Here is a 5,136-nt window from a genome sequence, read left to right on the forward strand (position 1 = left end):
ACGGCATTGGGGTATGCTTGGGAAGAAGAAGAAAGAAGAGGGTGCAACTGTCGAATCCGGAGTATGGTCCAGGTCTAGAAGCCCTTCACCCTATTACAACCAACCCAGACCCCACCACTCAAATTACCCGTATACCCCATATGGCTCTCCTCAACACTATTATCCACCACCAGAGCCATACTTTTCCGTCCAGCATGCCCAAACTTATACCCAGCTTACGGCTTACGCGCAATGGCGTGCGCCGACTACCCAAAACACATACCCAGCTCCACAAAATACATATCCACACCCGAGGGCTTATAGGCCAGGATCCAGCTTCCGCCCAAACCAGGTTTTCAGAAACGAGAGAATGTAGAAACAGAAAACATTCACTCCGCTGGGAGAATCCTATACCACTCTTTTCCACAAACTGAGGCAGGTAGGCCTGTTGAACCCGGTTGAGGCCAAAATGCCAAATCCCCTTCCTAGAAATCTGGACCATTCAGTGAGTTGTGAGTATTGTTCAGGGGCTCCCGGACATGATACTGAGAAATGTTAGAGATTGAAACCTGTTGTGCAAGAGCTTATTAACACAAACAGAATTGAGGTTCAGGCCCCGGAGGCGCCCAATATCAACCAAAACCCGTTGCCAGCGCATCATGAGGCCAACATGATTGAACTAATACATAATGGAGCAGAGTTTAAGAAGCCCTCACAGGCAGTCATGACGATCCGTTCTAGTGAAGCCAAAGTGAATGAAAAGTCAGCTAGTGTGAAACCATCGGTTCAGTTGAAAAGAATAGACAACAAGCCAGTTGTGGTGATGGGGAAAGGATCTTCCGTTGTTGCGAAGAAACTAGAGCCGATCAAGGTAGTGGTTCGGGGAGTATCAAACACACCTGCGGCAGTTGTGAAGGGGGCTCACATAGAACCAGTTGTCATAAAGCCAGTAACCCAGTTACCAGTGATTGACAGTAAAGCCGTTCCGTGGAAGTATGAACAGGTAGTTGTGACCTACAAGGGGAAGGAAATCAAAGACGAAGTCTATGAAACACAAGGTTTAACTCGCTCGGGACGTTGTTTTGCCCCCAAAGAGTTCAGAAAGGCTAGGGCTCCCAAGGAAAATCCAGCGCCAGTTAAGAAAGCTATTACGGAGGAAGAGGCAGAAGAGTTCTTGAAAAAGATGAAAGTGCAAGATTATTCTATTGTTGAGCAGCTAAGAAAAATGCCAGCCCAAATCTCGTTGCTTTCATTGCTTTCCACTCGGATGAACATCGCCGGGCTCTGATGAAGATATTGAACGAAGCTCATGTCCCCGATAAAATTTCAGTGAATCATTTGGAGAAAATCGTGAACAAAATCTTTGAGGTAAACAGAGTGACATTTTCTGATAATGAATTGCCCGTGGAGGGTACAGAACATAATAAAGCTCTTTATTTAACCGTGAAATGTGAAGATTCGGTAGTCACTCGAGTACTGATTGATAATGGGTCCAGTGCCAATATCTGTCCTTTGTCTACATTGAACAAGTTGAAGGTTGATGATGACAGAATTCATAAGAATAGCAACTGCATTCGGGGGTTTGATGGTGGTGGTACAGACACAGTGGGTGACATCATACTTGAATTGATAATTGGTCCGGTCGAGTTCACCATGGAGTTTTAGGTGTTAGACGTGGCGGTGTCTTATAATCTTTTGTTGGGGCGACCATGGATCCACGCTGCCAAAGCAGTGCCTTCTACACTACATCAGATGGTTAAATTCGAGTGGGATAGACAAGAGATCGTAGTACATAGGGAAGACAACATGAGCATTGTAAGTGATACCATCGTACCCTTCATAGAGACTGATGATGTTAAAGGGTCATGGGTTTATCAGGTTTTTGATACAGTCTCGGTAGAAAAGGTTCCTGAAGGGAAAAGCATCCCGGTCCCCAGAATAATAGCTACAACTGTCATGGTAGCCACTGAAATGTTGAAAAACGGGTTTGTACCAGGCAAAGGGTTGGGTGCTAATTTGTAAGGTATTGTTCAGCCAGTTTATTTGCCCAAGAATTTGGATACCTTTGGGCTGGGTTTCAAGCCTACGGCGGCGGATGTAAGATGAGCCCGCAAGATGAAGAAAAAAGGTTGGGTTCTTCCCAAACCAATTCCACGTCTGTCCAGGTCCTTCGTCAGGCCAAGTATCGGGAAACAATTATTGACAAAGGTGTCGGGTCCACTGATTGGTGCGGATGGGAACTTGGAGAAAGGGCTTGAGAAGGTATTTGCTGAGGTGAACATGGTTGAGGCCGAGGAAGGGTCGAGCAAAGCAGATATATAGTACATCGGGCCACGTGCTAATGTCAACAACTGGGAAGCCACTCCTCTTCCATCTTGGAGGGAGTCGCGGTAGTGGGTTTTGTTTTCCTTTTGTTCACCTGGATTATTCCTGGGTTTGTAATTCAGTTGTTATGTTCCGTCCGTTTGGATGAGTTAAAACCTTGTTATCTTTACATTCAATGAAATGCAATTCCTTTTCTTTTTTAATTCCTAATTTTGTTTCCATTTCTTTTTCTTTTCTCTTCTGTACAGTTCCCTTTATGCTGATATCGATGACATGACATGCATGAGGAATCTTCGGCCCAGTTTTAAAAGCCAATCTAATTCAGAAATAATAGTGCAAGAAATCGAGTGTCATGATAAGGTGGAATATGATGATGACAAGGCCTATGAGGAAGTTAGTAAAAAATTAAGTCACTTTGAAGAAAAACTCAAACCTAACCTAAATGACACAGAAGCGGTTAATCTAGGGGACCCAGACAATGTTAGTGAAACTAAAATAAGTGTTCATCTGGAGCCACAGCTCAAGGAGGGGATAATCAAAGCATTGTTCGAGTACAAGGAAGTTTTTGCATGGTCGTATGATGACATGCCGGGTCTAAGTACCGATTTAGTGGTTCACAAATTGCCCACTGACCCGGCATTCCCTCCTGTCAAGCAGAAGCTGAGAAAGTTCAAAACGGACATAAGTGTAAAGATCAAAGAAGAGATCACCAAGCAATTCGATGCGAAGGTCATTCGGGTTACACGGTATCCCACCTGGTGAGCTAATGTTGTGCCTATGCTGAAGAAAGATGGCAAGACCAGGGTGTGTGTCGATTACCGGGATCGTAACAAGGCAAGTCCAAAAGATAATTTTCCGCTGTCGAACATCCACATATTGATTGATAATGGTTCCAAACATGAGATTGGTTCTTTTGTGGATTATTACGCCGGTTATCATCAGATTTTAATGGACAAGGAAGATGTAGAAAAGACGACATTTTTCACGCCATGGGAAACATACTGTTATCGGGTCATGCCGTTTGGTTTGAAAAATGCTGGGGCAACTTACATGAGAGCAATGACAACAATATTCCATGAGATGATACATAAGGAAATCGAGGTATATGTGGACAATGTGATTGTAAAGTCTAGACAGCAATCTGACCATGTTAGGGATCTGAGAAAGTTCTTCCAAAGGCTTCGCAGGTACAATCTCAAGCTTAATCCTACAAAGTGCGCATTCGGGGTGCCGTCTAGAAAGTTGTTTGGGTTCGTAGTCAGCCGCCGGGGTATTTAACTGGATCCATCAAAAATCAAGGCCATCCATGAATTGCCACCTCCGAGGAACAAGACCGAGGTGATGAGTTTGCTGGGGAGATTGAATTATATCAGCAGATTCATCGCCCAACTCACGATAACTTGTGAGCCTATCTTTAAGTTGTTATAGAAAGACGTTGCGGTCAAGTGGACAAACGAATGTCAGGAGGTGTTTGATAAGATAAAGGGGTATTTGTCAAATCCACCCGTGTTGGTTCTGCCAGAACCAGGGCGACCTTTGATTCTATATTTAATGGTACTAGACAATTTGTTCGGTTGTGTATTGGGTCAACATGATATCACCGGAAGGAAGGAGCAAGCCATCTATTACCTCAGCAAGAAGTTCACACCCTACGAGGTTAAGTATACTCATCTTGAAAGGACATGTTGCGCCCTAACTTGGGTGGCACAGAAGCTGAAACACTATTTGTCATCTTATACTACTTACCTCATATCTCGTTTGGACTCGTTAAAGTATATCTTTCAGAAGCCTATGCTAGCAGGGATGCTTGCAAAGTGGCAGATCCTGCTCACAGAGTTTCACATTGTCTGGGTGACTCGGACTGCGATGAAAACACAGGCCTTGGCGGACCATCTAGCCGAGAATCCGGTTGATGAAAATTATGAACTTTTGAATACTTATTTCCCTGATGAAGAGGTGATGCATGTTGAAGAATTGGAACAAGTTGAGAAGCCAGGATGGAAACTTTTCTTTGATGGGGCCGCAAACATGAAAGGCGTGGAAATAGGAGCGGTGCTTATTTCTGAAACAGGGCAACATTACCCTGTTACAGCTCAGCTTCGTTTTTATTGTACGAACAACATGGCAGAATATGAGGCATGTATCTTGGGGTTGAGATTAGCTGTAGATATGGGTGTCCAGGAAGTCTTGGTCATGGGTGACTCGGACCTACTGGTACACCAAATTCAAGGAAAATGGGAAACACGGAACTTAAAGCTTATACCGTACCGACAATGTTTGCATGATCTTTGTCAGCGGTTTCAGTCAATAGAATTCAAGCACATTCCAAGGATTCATAACGAAGTGGCCGATGCGTTGGCTACTCTAGCATCGATGTTACACCATCCGGATAAGGCTTACGTGGACCCTTTGCAGATTCAGGTCCACGATCAGCACGCTTATTGTAATGTAGTGGAAGAGGAACTTGATGGTGAGCCGTGGTTTCATGACATCAAGGAATATATCAGGATGGGTATGTATCCGGTACAGGCCACCGGTGATCAGAAAAGAACGATTCGACGGTTGGCAAGCGGGTTCTTCCTTAGTGGAGGAGTGTTATATAAAAGAACTCCAGACCTCGGGTTGCTGATGTGCATGGATGCGAGGCAAGCTACATCTATCATGACTGAGGTACATTCGGGAGTCTATGGACCGCATATGAGCGGATATGTTTTGGCAAAGAAGATCATACGGGCAGGTTACTATTGGCTTACTATGGAGCGAGATTGTATCAGTTTCGTACGTAAGTGTCATCAGTGCCAAGTGCATGGAGACTTGATTCATTCTCCGCCA

This window comes from Nicotiana sylvestris, chromosome 4 (genome assembly GCF_000393655.2).
Source record: "Nicotiana sylvestris chromosome 4, ASM39365v2, whole genome shotgun sequence".
Lineage (NCBI taxonomy): Eukaryota > Viridiplantae > Streptophyta > Magnoliopsida > Solanales > Solanaceae > Nicotiana > Nicotiana sylvestris.